The sequence below is a fragment of the Vulpes lagopus genome, chromosome 11 (genome assembly GCF_018345385.1).
Source record: "Vulpes lagopus strain Blue_001 chromosome 11, ASM1834538v1, whole genome shotgun sequence".
In the NCBI taxonomy this organism is placed as follows: domain Eukaryota; kingdom Metazoa; phylum Chordata; class Mammalia; order Carnivora; family Canidae; genus Vulpes; species Vulpes lagopus.
In genome coordinates this window covers 45,122,346-45,139,273 of record NC_054834.1, presented here as the reverse complement: position 1 = coordinate 45,139,273, position 16,928 = coordinate 45,122,346, and positions in this window count along the sequence as shown.

The following is a 16,928-nucleotide window of genomic DNA, read 5'->3' as shown; positions in this document are numbered from 1 at the left end:
TTCTTTTCTTTTTTCTTTCTTTTTTTGCAAGTATTATTTTATGTGCTGAGACTTATTTTGGTTTGTGGAATGATACATGAATATAATATTTTACCTAAAGCTTAGCCTCTTTTTTTTTTAAACTTAGCCTCTTATATCAAAACCATGTACTTAATATTATTCTTAGTTTTACCAATTTTACATGCCACTTTGTAATCAATAAAGTTAATACATGTAATGTTTTGTTTTATTACTGAAAACTTTTATCTTTGCCTCATTGCCAGGAAGACATGGTTTTAGTTATGCCAGACTTAAAATGACTTAAAATATTCATATAAAACATTCCCATGAATTATTATGCTCTTAAGAAGTTTCCATTTAACATTGTTATTGAAATTTCATAAAATTATATCTTAATTAAGGGTAAATGATAGCTTTAGAACAAGTATACTTTTAAGTTGAGAAATATGATTATTTAAGTCTCTTTTTTAGGATCTTCTGAAAAACATGTCTGTTTTCCTTATATAAATATTGTGTCTGAAAAATCATTCCTGTTATTTTATAAATTACTTTTTACGGTAATTGCTTACTCTTTTAGTTTAAGTACGTTATTCCAATCAAAAATATTTTGACTATAAAACTTTAAAAATTTAGAAATGATATTTAACTATATTTTAGGAATATTTCTTGACAAAATGTATAGGAACTTTTAGCTTTCCCTTAAAGAAATGCGATACCTATTTTAGTTACTTATTTCCTTCCTTAAGTCATACTAAGTCTATAATGGATGTTGTACAAACAATATAATGATCTACTATTAAATTTTCTGTCTGAAGTAAACATAACCAAATCTAACCAACATTTTTGGAACACCTAGGTGGCTCAGTGGTTGCGTGTCTGCCTTTGACTCAGGTCATGGTCACAGTGTCCTGGGATTGAGTCCTGCATTGGGCTCCTTGCAGGGAGCCTGCTTCTCACCCTGCCTGTGTCTCTGACTCTCTCTGTGTCTCTCATTAAAAAATAAAATCTTAAAAAAATAAAAAAATAAAAAATAAACATTTTTTCTGACCATATAATCAACAAATTCACTTAAATTTGAATCACAAAAGGACAAAGGTTAATGGAGATTTAAAATCAGATGATCCATTATAACAGCTTCCTAACTGCATGTCTGCTAAGTGTCCTCATTATCCAGTTATTCTTCTGTATATCCTTTCAAGGTCAGACATTCTAAAGCATGCTTCTGATTATGGCAGTCTCCAGTTGAGAAAAGCTCTGTGAGTCTAGACAGGTTGCTAAAATAATAACTAGTTCTTTGTTATGCTATTTAAGGTTGCCTACATTATATTTAAAATGTACTTCATATTTGTCTTTCATTAATAATTATCCTGAGCATTTCACATTGTGTTAAAAGATGCTATTGGCCATATCACTGATGGTGTGTACATTAATTTTAGTTGTTATTCAGGTAAACGTTTTTATACAAGCATAAATGCACACATATATACAAGTACATATGTAAAGAAATTTCATATATATATGTAAGTCATCTAAGTAAAAATTGATGAAATAAAGAAAACTATTAAGTAGATTATGATACATTTTTATAAAAATATGGCCACCTAGGGGTGCCTGGGTGGCTTAACCAGCTAAATGAAGGACTCATGATTTCAACTCAGGTCATCATCTCAGGGTCATGAGATCCAGCTCAGTATAAGGCTCTGTGCTCAGTAGGGAGTCTGTTTGGGATTCTTTCTCTCCCTCTGCCCCTCCCCATTAAGCACAGGAGCTTTCCCTCCCTTTCCTTCTCTTTCTCTCTCTCTCTCTCTCTCATTTTCTCTCTCAAATAAATAAATAAATCTTTACAAAAAAAAAAACACAAAAAAAGGCCACCTAACATGAAACTCATATGTGTAGTAATTATTGTCCTTTAAGAACTACTCACTCCTAGAAATTTACTTTTTTTTTCTCCATATATCCTCCATGCTTTTTTATTTCTAAAACTTTAGTTATTCTTCTACTTGTAAACATGACCCTTTTTATCATTCTTCTTCTAAATGTTATCTTTCTTATGCCTCTAGCAAACCTAGACAACAAGGATTGCCTCTTTTATTTGCCCAGTACTTTGCCAAATGCCTCAGATACATGAGCATTTTCAGTAAATAATTATTGAATTGCATCAAAATGTCAAAATCCACAGTGAAATTGAACCAAATACTCCTCCAATTTCCAAGTTTGGTGTCATCTTTCATTAAACAAATCACTGAGCCCAGATGATTTCAAGGGTAAGTTTTATCAAAGATTTACAAACAAAATAATACCTATTCAACATAACTCTTTCCGAAAATATAAGAAAAATGAATACCCTCAAGTCATTTGGTCACCGTATTATATGAACAGACAGAAATTATAAGGAAACTACAGCCAAATATCCCTCTCAAACATAGATGTATTATATCTTAATTCCTACTAAATGTGGCAAATTAAATTCAGCAAAACAAAAGAATATAAAATAATATATATATATAAATATATAAAAGAATAACAACAGGGGATCCCTGGGTGGCTCAGTGGATCAGCGCCTGCCTTTGGCCCCAGGTGAGATCCTGGAGTCCGGGATCGAGTCCCACTTCGAGCTCCCTGCATGGAGCCTGCTTCTGCCTCTGCCTCTCTCTCTCTCTGTATTTATCATGAATAAATAAATAAATATTAAAAAAAAGAAAAGCAACATGGAAAAAATGCACTTTGTAACAGAATTGGGAGATTGGCTTAACACTGAAAAATAAAATAATGCAATTTACCAATTCTCCAGAAGAAAAGAGAAAAAAGATAATCATCTCAATAGATACAGAATGCATATATGATAAAAATTTAATACTACTCATGTTAAAATTTTTCAGAAGCAGAGATGGAAGGGAAATCCCTCAATCTATTAAGAGACTCTATCAGGTGATTTTTTCAATGGTGAAATATTTTTTTTTCCAAGATTGTGAACAAGACAAACTTTTCTGGTCTCACCACTCCTATTCAACATTGAAAAATCTAAACAATGTATTAGGTGAAAAAAATGAATAAAAGGCATACAAATTGGAAAGAAAGAAGAAAAGCCATCTTGATCTCAGACAATGTGGTTGTGTACATGGAAAATTCTAATAGTTTTGCTATAAAGAAATAATAAATAAAGCCAGAGAATATTAGGTCTCTATGAAAAAAAAAAAGGTCAATTATATCTAAAATCTATATTCACAAACATTAGACTTGGAATAGTCAAAATAAATTTGGAAAAAAAAATTTAAGTTTATGCTACCTGATTTAAAGATTTACTTTAAGGCTAGCTTGGATTCTTGTGGAAGAAGTATAAGGATAAATATATTTTAAAATTCAATATCTTAGAATTGAAAAGGATGATATTCATGTAGAGTAAAGACTAATGTGATGTGATTGAAAACCAAGAATTGAAAAGGATGATATTCATGTAGAGTAAAGAATAATGTGATAATAGAAATCTAAATTGGCCCTCAGGAATCCTGCCCCCTGTGCACACACCCTGTATAATCCCCTATTGTTGAATGTGGATAGGAAATTGAATATAAAAAATTCACTCCTGTGATTAGTTTACCTATCTGACAAAGGTGAGGGAATTCCACACATGTGGATGTAATTCAGGTTTCAAATACACTACTTTGAGTTAAGGAACAAGAGATTATCCTATGGTTTCCTGTGAGCCTTTAAAAAGGAAATCGGACCTTTCCTTTAGGAAGAGATTCAAATTAGCAGAGTGTGTAGCAAGGACCCAAGACTCATCCCAGGAGGCCCGCCCAGCAAGAATACCAGGAGAAAATGGGGTCTTCAGATCTACAACTATTAGAAACTGAATTCTGCCAGTGACCTGAATGGCCATGGAAGATCTTTCTCCAGTGGAGTCTATAGGTGAGGACATAACCAGCTCATACTGTGATTTTTGCCTTCTGAGAGACCCTGGGGAGAGGACCCAATTAAAACATGCTATACTCTTGATCCACAGAAACTGTAGATAACAAATCTGTATTGTTTTAGGCTGCTGAGTTTGTGATAATTTGTAAAACAGCAATTGAAAAGTAATGCAAGTAGCAACAAAATAAACCTAGAGCAGATATCTATCATTCATAATAGAGAAACATAAGGAATATTTCTTTCAAAGCCAGGAACAAAGAAAGAATTAATTCTCTTTCCCAAAACTTTACTGGAGTTCCTATCCAGTGCAGGGAGTCAAGAAAAATCATTAGACCTAATGAGGACTTAAGCAGAGCCAGTTTTGTCATTATTTGCAATAGGATCTTCTTCCTCAAAACCTGAGCAAAATCTCTAAATATATTATAATAGTATTAAGTTAAGCTGGATTGCTTGATTTATATAAGTAGACGCCAGTTGTAAAAATGGAATATGCTAAAGCATATTGTTTGAAATAGTGGCACACTTTATAATTTCCTGAGAAATGTATCTACATTATCTTTATGGAGAAAAAATATAGTATTTTATTAAAGACTTTAAAGAAGACTCCTTGAAATGAGAATTTCATAATGTCTATAGGTCTGACATGTAAACATGTTCACTGTTTCTAAATGAATGTAAAATGTCATTATAATTCCGGACAAATCCCTAATAAGCCTTTTTGTAGAACTTAACAAAATGAGTCTAAGCTTCATGTGAAGAAGCATAAGGAAAAAAATATACAAGGAGATTTTGAAAAAGAAAAAGTGAGCTGACTGTCCTATCAAATTTCAAAACTTATTATAAACATTATGAATAATAAGACAGTCTAGTATTGAAAAAGGTATAATAATTCACCTAACTGAAAAAATGGAAACTCAGAAACTTACACAAACTTTTATGGAAACTCGATATATTATAGACATGTCACTGTAGATAAGAAGATATGGATAGACAACAAATCACACAACTGGCTATCTATATGAAAAATAAAATAAAAATAAATTTCCTTTACACACAGAGATCTATTTGGATTAAAGACCTAAATGCAAAAAAAAAAAAAAAATAGTTCCTTAAGTTTTTAGGATCTATAGGAGGATGCCTTTATGACTTTTGGGGAGGGAAAGACTTTTTCAAGCATGGCAAAAATATCTACTAATAAAAACATGAATTAAAAAACCCCATCTGTGAGTCAGATACCATAAAAAAAGTCACAGGCTGAGACAAAAAATTAAAACACATGTAATTTACAAATGATTAATAGCTATAGTAGAATAATAAGACAAAAATATGCCTCAACATAACATTTAAAATATATTATCAAGAATTAATATAAAAGGTAACCCAAATCCTACTGTTTGTATGTGTTGGAGATGACTTAGTTTTCTTGAGCTGTGTTTTTTACCAACTCTATGATCAGTGATATCACCATGTCAGCTTGAAATTGGCCATGGTGGGAAAATGGAAATTAGGAAGTGTTTCTTCAGTATATCAGGCTTCCTCATAAAAAAAAAAAAAAAAAATCTTAACATCTGCCATGGGATTGTTATAATATGGTAACTTATACCACAATTATGAAGAACTGCAAAGGACAGTTTGTACAGTCCAAGTTGCCACTTAATCAGATTTTGTTTTAAACAGGAAAACCAGCCCAGCACTCATACCTCCACAGTCTTCATCAGCAGGTAGATATATTTTCAATCTTTTTTGCTTGTTTCCCCATATTCTATTGTATAAGAAAAAGAAAGATGAGATGGGTACTTGACTTGAAGTTATAATTGATTCTACATGATTTCGCCATAGAAAATATATGGTGAGTGGACAGTAGTCCAATATTAGGGAGATCATAACATATGATGTCTATAGGTCTACAAATTAATGATTTGCACAATATTTATATTAGACCATAAGATCACTGTGTTTAACATTTGTATATAAATAGGTCACATGAATATATAAGAAAACTACCAGGCAAACTAACAACAACAAAAACAATAACAACATGAAACTAAAAATAAAGCTGGTGGCAGGGTCATTACAGAATTCATAGTTCCTGAGTGCTATCTCACAAAGATATAAATATGAGCTTATATCAATGCAATCAAAGTGTTATTATCACTGCTCTGGACCTCTGTGTAGATCTAATAATTGCCATTATAATCAGGGTAGAAACATTTAAAAAAACAACGCAATTAGCTCAATCATTGCTATCTTAATGAAAGAGTCACTATTTTCAAAGGATAAGCATTTTACCACTGTCAAAAAATAAACTCTGCACACTTGAGTAAAACAGGGCAGAAAGATGACTTTATTACAAAAGTTTCAACCTAGAGGCTCTGGGAACAATGAGTTGTGAGCAAGTTACTCACAGACTAATAGATTTTCATGGGATAAATATGGAAGTTATTTTTTTTTCTGTTGATTGGTTGCCTAGTGATCTTCTTCCTTATTTGGATCAGAGTAGCTGAGTAGGGAAATAAAAAAATCCAGAGATGGTGTGAATAGACTTGGCATTTGAAGATGGGCTGGCAGTCTTCTGCTGATCTCTAAGAATCACTGTAAATTCCTCATTCTCCTTTATTCTTCACATTAACCATCTCCATTTTGTCCCTGTTACAAGTGATTTCATTTTAGTTTGGTTCTAGACTGTCTAAAATCTTTTTCAAAAATAGATTTATTTTTAAATTTTAGAGAGAGAATGAGAGAGCAAGAAAAGGGGAGAGAGAGAATCTTGAATGAACTTCCCACTGAGCACAAGCCAGAAGCCTGGCTCAATCCCACAACTCTGAGATCATGACCTAAGCCAAAATCAGACGCTTAACCAACTGAGCCACCCAGGAGCACCTGTCTAAACTTTTGAGAGTTTGTAAAAATATAAACTAGAATAATTGAAATTAATCTTAAAAGTCATGATTCTTCTCTCTCAAAATAAGAATTCCTTGTGAAATACACCTGAAAATAATCATCCAATTTCTACTCCATTCTGTATGTGAATTTTGCTAATCAATCCATTCTGTATTTCAAATTCTCAAATGCTGAGCTTGAATTTGCCTCATTTTGACAACCACCTACAGATCTTAGATCTTCTTCCTTATTTCATGAAGAAACAACAAAAACTCACTATTCTCCCTACATCCTATTGCTTTATTTATATTTGTGCTTCTCCTATGGAAATGGTGATGAACCAGGATATATAATCAACAAAATCTTAAAGGCCTTCATGCATTCAGATCAAATGGAAAAATAGTATGAGAAATCCAAATAATAAAACTTCCATCAAAAAAGTCAAACTCTTTGAAAGTAAGTTCCCCAAGAAGATTTTTATTTTCTGTTCATATGAGCAAGGGTTTATGATGATGGAAAATATTTAATAAATAGTACAATAATAAACATGATTGAAATGTCAAATAAGCTCATTTAAAAATGAGCATGGTCATTCATAAAACATTAACATTTTATTGTGATACAGAAAGCTAATATTTAGTAGATTCTTTATACATAGTATGTCCAACTATAATAATATTTTAAATTGGATATTTTCTATAATGATTATATTGGCATTTTATAAAGGATAAACATGTACTTGGCAGAAAACTTCATAAAAATATGTATAAAAATAAAATCTATACAAAATAGACAATATTAATATTTTTACCATGAAAATAAATAAAGGAAGCCTCATTAAAAATGGAGTCTGAGTGCTGGGGTGCGTCAGTACATTAAGTGGCTAACTCTTGATTTCTTGGTTCAGGTCATGATCTCAGGGTCATGGAATCAGGTTCTGAGTTGGGCTCCATGCTTAACATGGAGTCTGCTTGAAATTCTTTTCTTTTCTTTTTTTTAAAGATTATTTATTTATTTGAGAGAGAATGAGAGAGAGCAGGAGGGGGGATGGGGAGGGACAGGGAGGAGCAGGAGGGAGAGGGAGGAGCAGGCTCCCCACTGAGCAAGGAGCCAGGCATGGGTCTTGATCCTGGTACTCCAGGATCTTGACCTGATCCAAAGACAGATGCTTAACTGACTGAGCCACCCAGGTGCCCCTAGATTCTCTCTCTCCCTTTGTCTCCTCCTATCTCCCTTGACCTCTCTCTCTCTTCTCTCTCAAAATAAATAAACAAAAAATTTTGAACAAATATTAGAGTCAGGAAGCCCTGCAGGGGGTATTCTCAACTACATACCACTTGTTGAGCCTGTATGACAGCAGGAAGAATGGAAGATTAGAATTATTTGAGAAGGGAGAACATTTTTCACATAGAAATATTATCTCCTGCTTTTTAGAAAGAGAAAGAAGATCTCTCCCTGCTCCAGCAACAGTGCACTAACCACTGCTTGCAGCCAATAAGAAACTGTCACAATCGCTAACTCTTGTTCTCCAATGCACTTTTGCTCAAATAACCCTCTCCAATTTCCACCTAAAAACTAATCAAAATTGACTTTCCCTTTGTCTCTTTGGACTTCGCTATGGTTCACTATACTTTGCTTGTCCCAAACTGCAATTCCTTTGATATTCCAGAACAAAGTCTTTTTGCTAGTATAATAACTGGCTCTTTTATTTTTAACATTCCAATGTAAGTGAATGTCTTTTTTTTTATATAACACTTTTTTTAAAAGATTTTATTTATTTATTCATGAGAGACACAAAGAAAGAGAGGCAGAAACACAGGCAGAGGGAGAAGCAGACTCCATGCAGGGAGCCCGATGTGGGACTTGATCCCAGATCCCAGATCACATCCTGAGCCAAAGGCAGACCCTCAACGGCTGAGCCACCCAGGCATCCCAGTGAATGTCTTTATAAAGAGACATTGAAATAATCAATTGCTGGAGCCTACCCTATTTCTTCTCAATAGCTTCTTTGAAAAACAACTTGCTTCCTTTTGATAATTGCCTCTAAAACAGTTAAAGATTGAAGGATCGTGCGTGCACCTGGGCGTGCACACACACACACACACACACACACATTTACAGATCTACAGATGCAACTTGCTTGCAATAAAACAGTTTGAATTTAGGAATGAAAGCTATGTTTGCTATATTATTGACTGTGTTTTAAAAATGTATTTTCCTGGAGAAACTAAACTACCATATTTCACAGGTGATGTCTTGATCCAGTTTTGGATAATGGGTGAAAAAAACTCTTAATTCGACTTTGAAGGAGTTTGCTAAGGCTGCATCCCAATCACTTCCTTATAGACTCTAACTTTTGGGTTACAACACATATAATCAGCTGCCATAAATCCCAGATGCTAGACATCTAGGGACAGATACTTCTTCATATGCCCACAGAAATACTCAAAACACTCATCCCCTAGGGAAGCCCGCTTGTCACACATAAACTACCTCCTACAATTCCAGACTGCTGTTAGTCCTTTCCTCAGAGCAATCTCCTTATGGCCCTGTGTGGCAGCCTTCTCTCCTCCAAAGCCATAAATAGTTAAAAAAAATTGCTTTTCATCAATCCTAGGGTCACTGTGTCATGTCTTGTCATCATCAGAACCTAACTAACATTGAATAGAGATGCAGCCCTTGCCTCTTTTGTGTATGTATAAACACACACACACATATATAGGTTAATAAATATATATATATATACATATATATATATATATCCCCTATGTATTTATATACATATATGTATCTCCTTTAAAAATGTCCATCCTCTGTAAGATAAAAGGTGTTTGCCCCCTCAATGCCTTGGTGTTATGAAACACCAACTGGTACATTTAGATCACTTTGTGTTTGGGAAAAAAGAGAATAGGTTGAGAATACAGTGCTTTTCCTTTTATCTGGAATAGCCTTTGCTGCTCTGACTGCTCAAATGTCCTAATGGAGCTGCCTGCCCTTGATTTAATCAGAGAGATAGAATATATCATTCTAAAGATACCCATGTAGCTTTAATAACAGCAATTCCCAATGCCCCCTTCTCAGCTGTAGGAAGGCACTAGAATCTGCTTAGCATAGAAGTAATAATTCCACTCTTCTCTTTGGCTGAGGATCCACCTAGGTCTTTCGCACTTTGTCTCAGCAGATCTAAGGCAACACTAATGCTGACTTAAGTTTTTTAAAACTCTGTTGGTCTGTGATTCTGTGTAAAGGTTCATTTATCTAAGAAAAAAAAAAACACGAAAAGTATTCATGGATTTAGACTCTTCTTTTGGATTGGAAAGTTCATCTTTAACAGACATATGTATTTGTTTCCTTCATTCTAATATACACATGTACTGAAACTGAGTACTGAAACTAATATTGCACATGTTGTACTGAAACTGAGATTTTATCCTATATTCAGTTTTGCATTCTTATTTAATCAAATATTTTGTGAACTTTTTTCCATGCAAATAAATACTCCTTAAAAACAGAATTTCCATGGCAGAGTAACATTCCATCATTTATTTAACCAATCCTGTACTAATTAGTTGATTATTTTTAGATTTTCATAATTCTTATTCTTTGTATGGTGATATATTTAACTTATCCCTAAGATTTTTCTTTAAGATAGTATTTCTAGAAATAAATATGCTATGATAGTTAACATATTTAAAGCTTTTAAAATGTGTTGTTTTCCAGTTAGATACTCCCATCAGCAGATTATAATGAGAGTATCGTTAAGGTCCATTTTCAATTCTAATATTTTTTTGTTCTAAAAAATGCTTATGAAACTTAATGATAAAACCGCTTTTAAAATAATAATATATAATAGTGATGCTTAATATTAGAAAGAGAAAAGGAGTTTATAAATAAGTACCCATGTGTCTGTAGGTAAAAAAAATATGAGATAATTGTTTATGGAAAAGACAGTGACATTTTATACTCAGACAAACCTGAAAATATGTCCCATAACTATTACTCAGATTTGTGTAATCTTGAATGAGTTGCCTAACTTTTCTATACTTCAAGGTCTCATTGGTAAAACTGATTATTCTAATCAATGTCAGGATTAAGTGAGAAGAGTTAGTCGCCCAGAGTAAACCCTACATGTATGGTAACTCAACTACATATTGCCACTGTGAATTATTCAAAAGCAATACAAAAAGCAATCTACAAAATTTATCAACTTCTTTTGTGCAGAAAAAAAAAATCAACCACAATTGATTTTTAAATGTTTCACTTGGTTGCTATAGAATGATCAAAATGTGTATTTCTAACTCTGTGAATCCTTTTGCTTTTCTTTTTAAATTCACCCTGGGCTAGGAGGAGGGGTGGTGAAGGGTGAGCAGGGGTAGAGCTACAAATGCTTTGAACATTATGACAGAAATCTTGCTTTCTTTTTCCCTTTTTTGACTCTCAGTAACTATGTTCAAAATCATTTCTAAAGCCAATGCATTTGGAACATGAATAGACTTTGATTCAATGAACAATCACTCAGTCTGAATAATTATCCTGTGAAGGAGAATTGCGTGTAGTTTAGGTACCATTTAAAAATTGATGTTGCATATAGATTTCAGGTGTGCTAATTTTTATCTCACTTGTCTCTGCTAATATCTATTCAATTGTTTCTCACAAGTGTAACTTTATTACAAGTGTAACTGGCTAAAATTTCTATTGGAAGTGAAAATAATAGAGATAGCAATTTTCACTATCTGTTAAACATAAATCATTATTATATAATGTGGTTATTTGGGAGGTTGTGAGATTTGTTTTTATACTGTTGACAACAAAGATCATTCTTTTTTTAAATAAAAACTTATTGAGGTGGTTATACTGAGAACAGAGCTATAAAAAACAATGCAAGTTCTTTCATAAATTTGTCAATGTGTTTTTGAGAAACAAAAAAAAGAAAATACAAAACTAAAAAGACAAATTCAAATTTTGATAAAGGCCATGAGTGAAATAAACAGCTTATTTTTTAATATTTTATTTACTTATTTGAGACGATAATATGTCATCAGGAAAATGCAAGCTGAAACAATAAGATACCACTATACACCCCTTAGATTGGCCAAATCTGGAACACTGACAACACCAAATACTGGTGAGAATATGGAGCAACAAAATTCTGATACAATGGTGGTAGGAAGGCAGAAATGGTCTAGCCAACTCAGAAGACAATTGGCAGTTTCTCACAAGGATAAACATACTATTACTATATGATTCACCAATTGTGCTCCTTAGTATTTACCTAAAGGAGAGGAAAATGTGTTTATATAAAAACCTGAACAAGGATGTTTATAGCAGCTTTATTCATAATTGCCAGATGTTGGAAAGAACCAAGATGTGCTTTGGTATGGCAAATGTATAAAAATACTGCAGTACATGCAAACAATGGGATATTATTCAGTGCTAAAAAAAAAAAAAATGAGTTGTTGAGTCATGAAAAGACAAGGAGAAAAGTGAAAGAACACAATCTGAAAAGGTACATATTGTATGATTCCAATGACATGACCTTCTAGAAAAGGCAAAGCTATGGAAACAATAAAAAGATTAGTGTTTGCTACAGGTTTGGTTTTGGGGGATGGACAGGGAGAACAGAGAAGATAATATTCTGTATGAATTATAATAATGGATATATATCAAATACTTTTATTCAAACCCACAGAATATAAAACACCATTAGTAAGCCCTGAGGTAAACTATGGATTTTGGGGTGCTTATGATGTGACAATATAAGTTCATATTTGGTTAAAAAAATTCTGGTGTGTCATGTTGTTAATGGGGAAACCTATGCACATGTAGGAGCAGGGGTTATATGGGAAAATCTGTACCTTCCTCTTGGTTTTATTGTAAACCTAAAAGTGTTTACACTAAAAATACATTTAAAAAAAAATAATTGACATAGGAATTAATGACATAGGAAAAGTCATTGAAGCAGAATCTATTAAAGGTGAAATAAATCTTACCAAACCATGACCAAAACTTTTCTAATATCTCTTGAAGACAGAAACAAAGAAAAGACTTAAACCTATAATTAAAAGCCTTATATCCAAAGATCTCTTCCTACTTGCATTAGTCCTGGTTGTACTTCTGTCTTGCCAGAAAAGAAACCAACTAGAGGAGGACGTTAATTTTTTTCAACACCTCAAGGCCATCAACAAAATCATTATCTCCTGCTCACTGATAGTACCTAAACCATATACCACCCTGACAACAATTCTGCTTGAAGCCACTGCTTCACTAGTGAATTTTTGCTCAGCCTTTGAAAGTATGCCTCTAGAATAAGATGATCAATACCTTTTTGCCTTTACATAAGGAGGACAGCAATACACTTGGACAGTCGCAATCATGGGATTCACTGAAATATCCTCTATTTTACCTAGGTCTCCTATCAAAACTTGAACCACTTAAATTTCCCTTGTGATTTAGTTCTTTCTTTTAATGATTTAATTTACTTATTTGAGAAAGAGAGACAGAGATATCAGGAGAAATCATGAGCAGCAAGGAGAGGGAGAAGTGGACTCTCTACTGAGTAGGAAGTCTGATGCGAGCAGATCCCAGGGTCCTGAGATCACGACCTGAGCCTAAGGTAGATGCTTAACAGATTGAGTCACCCAGGTGCCCACAGTTCTGATATAATATGTAGATGATCTTCTAGTTTGTTCAGAAAACAAAGTAGTCTAAAAAAAAAAAAAAGCATTCCATTTATTTCCTTTCTGCCTTAGCAGAAAAGGGAAATAAAGCTTCCAAAAACAAATCACAATTTAACCATAACATAATCCATTATTTAGTGTGTGACGTATCTAAGGAGGAAAATAGTCTCTCAACAGACTAAAACCTACCCAAACTTATCCTAGATCCCTTAAAACTTACCAGTTAATAAAGTTTTAGGATTTAAATGAATATTGTAGATAATGAGTGCCAAATTTTTTTAAAGATGGCAATACCACTCTATGATTTGACTAGTCTTCAGTAAGACAGCTTCTCCTCTGATGACCAAAGCATGATCAGGGATTCTATAACCAAAAGAAAACTTATAAATATCCTCCTTCCATAGCCATCCTAAACAACAGAAAGCCCCTCCATCTATTTGTGTTTTAGAAATCTGGGCAAGCCCTTGGAGTTTCAACTTGACTTTAATTAAACTGTCAAATACTCATCACTTACCATAGCCCCACCATTGACCTGGTTGCAGAGGTTTACCTCTCTTTTCTATGGGCAATTGTTGCCACTGTAAGACCTGTAGGTACTTCTGGTGAATTAGTTCTAGACTCCTACTTGATCTCATGGTTCTTCATTCAGTACAGACATTACTACTTATTAAGAATCCACAATACTTTTTTAGCCAACCAATTAACCTCTTAGGAGATTCTGTAACTCTTTCCCTCTGTCATTATTATTCACCACCACACCACCCTGAACACTGACACTAGCTCACTTCCAAATCAGAAGACAGGGAACTGTGTGATTAACTTCAGGAAACTTTTTGCATCAAATTCAGTTTTACTACAGATTCTCATTAAGAACTCTGATCTAGTATTATTTATTTATGGATCCTACCTCAAAACTGAAATTGGAGGTTATCAAGCAGATTATGCTCACTTAAGCTCTCATTTCAAATATAGTCCTCCATCTAAGGCAAAGGCAGCCTTACTGGAAGAATTTACAGCACTTACCAGAGATTGGCAACTATATAAACAATAGAGAGTAAACATAAATATAGTGTTGTGACCTGAGATGTATCCAACCTCCCAAAATTCATGTTTGGAAACCTTAATTCTCAATGTGACTGTACTTGGAGATAGCTTCCTGACTAGGACCAACCAGAGAAATCCAAATAACCTCATAAAACTAATTACATAAGATGCCCCATTTCCAGTGACCCCACCTTTGGCTACCCCATGCCAACAACCTCTAGTCAGAATATAACTGAAGCCATTTCCTTTTTTGATTTTTTACAATAAAACTATTCCACTCTCCTGCCTGCCTATGAATCTCTGCCTAATGCAAGTGATAGTGGTTGTGGCTGACTTACTATAGCAAACTCTGAATAAATAGCTTCTGTTTTCTTCCCTCAATTCAGCTGTCTTTATTTATTTCCACAACCCACATACATGCAACTATTTTTGACATGGCCCCATTTATATCTGAAGCCAAGTGTGAGTTTAAAAAACTAAGTTTAGAAGTATACATTCTGTATGAATACAAGAAAATATAACTAGTTTTTATAAACACTGATGTTTTATTATTTGTTTTTCTGTTGTCACCAAAATTTGTATTTGATTTGATTTAGTTTGTTACTTGGTCTGTTTTCATCGCTTCATTTTTATTAGTGTGTATTGAGATTTTTATCTCCTGAAGAAATGAAGTTTCTGGTTTTAGGAGACATGACAGCTGGACAAATTTGAAAGCATATTTAAGAATAAAGAGTAAAATAAAGACTACTCAAAATGTCACTAAACACAGGTAGTCACTATTTATTTTTATGTATATTTACAGACATTTCTTCCAATGCAAACTATCATCATACTAAATACATTATTGTTATCTTATTTTTAAAAATCACTAATATCATACTAATAGAATGTTTCCTCTTGTTAAATATTCTGTTAAATGTGGATATTAAAGTGTTTTATAGAATTTATTATCTTGATGCATCATAAATTTTTTTTTAAGATTCCATTTATTTACTCATGAAAGACACACAGAGAGAGAGGCAGAGGCAGGCTCCATGCAGGAAGCCCGATGTGGACTGGATCCCGGACCACAGGATCACATCATGAGCTGAAGGCAGACGCTCAACCTCTGAGTCACCCAGGCGCCCCTACATCATATTTTCTTTTCTCTTTCTTTTCTTTCTTTCTTTCTTTCTTTCTTTCTTTCTTTCTCTTTCTTTCTTTCTTTCTTCTTTCTTTCTTTCTTTCTTTCTTTCTTTCTTTCTTTCTTTTCTTTCTTTTTTTCTTTCTCTCTTTCTTTCTTTCTTTCTTTCTTCTTTTTCTTTCTTTCTTCCTTTCTTCCTTTCTTCTTTCAGATTTTATTTATTTATTTATAAGAGACACAGAGAGAGAAAGAGGCAGAGACACAGGCAGAGGGAGAAGCAGGCCCTATGCAAGGAGCCTAACGTGGGACTTGACCCCTGGTCTCCAGGATCACGCACTGGATTGAAGGCAGTGCTAAACCGCTGAGCCACCAGGGCTGCCCATCATAACTTTTTTTAAATAGGAGATATGATATGTGAATGTTGCTTTGAAAACATCACTGGTAGGAGCCCAAAAGATGCCTTGCAATGAGGAAAGACTTGAGGGAGTAAGATCATTAGAAGCTTGGGTATCATTGATGGTAAATAAGGTTCTAAACTGGTTAAAAAATATAGCACCTAACTGTATCCAGATTTATTTTCTCATAACATTTGTAATTACCATTTTTTCTTACTGCCAGAATTCTTTCCTAATTTTAGTATCTCCATATTTACACTATGCTGTCAAAGGGATGATAGGATTATAAACTATTAAGCTTAGTGCTATAAATATAAATATAATAATGTAAAATGTGAATATAAATAATATTATTTATGAGATTCTGTTTAGTGAACATTCAATATGGAGAAATTAATAATTTGATAGAGTAAAAACTATTAAGAACAATTATTTGCAGTGTTCTGAGTCCAAAGTATTCCAAGATGTATGTTTGGTGTTTCACTTCTATATTGGTCTGATTAGTAAAATAAAGGAAAAACAAAGTGGCAAATTCTTAAATTTATGTACGAAATGATTAGTACTCCTTACATAATTATTCTTAGGAAGCTAAGTGTGGGGGTACAGGAGTTAGAAAGAATGCCAGGAGGGAGACAATTAAAATAGTTTTAAGAAAAAGATGGAACTTCTTGGGGAGATTTGGAAAAAGGCTAATATATTTATAGTGGACTCTTAAAAAGGGTTATAAAATCCAATTCCTTCATTTGCTGTCACTGTGGTATGTATAGATTAATGGGCAATCTTAATTTTTTAAGAATGTTATGGATTTTGGTTTGGGTTTCTTTGCATGCTCACCATGCCTAGAAGAGTCTCAACTTCCTATTGTCTGTTTTAGAACCTTTCCTCTTGTACAATGTT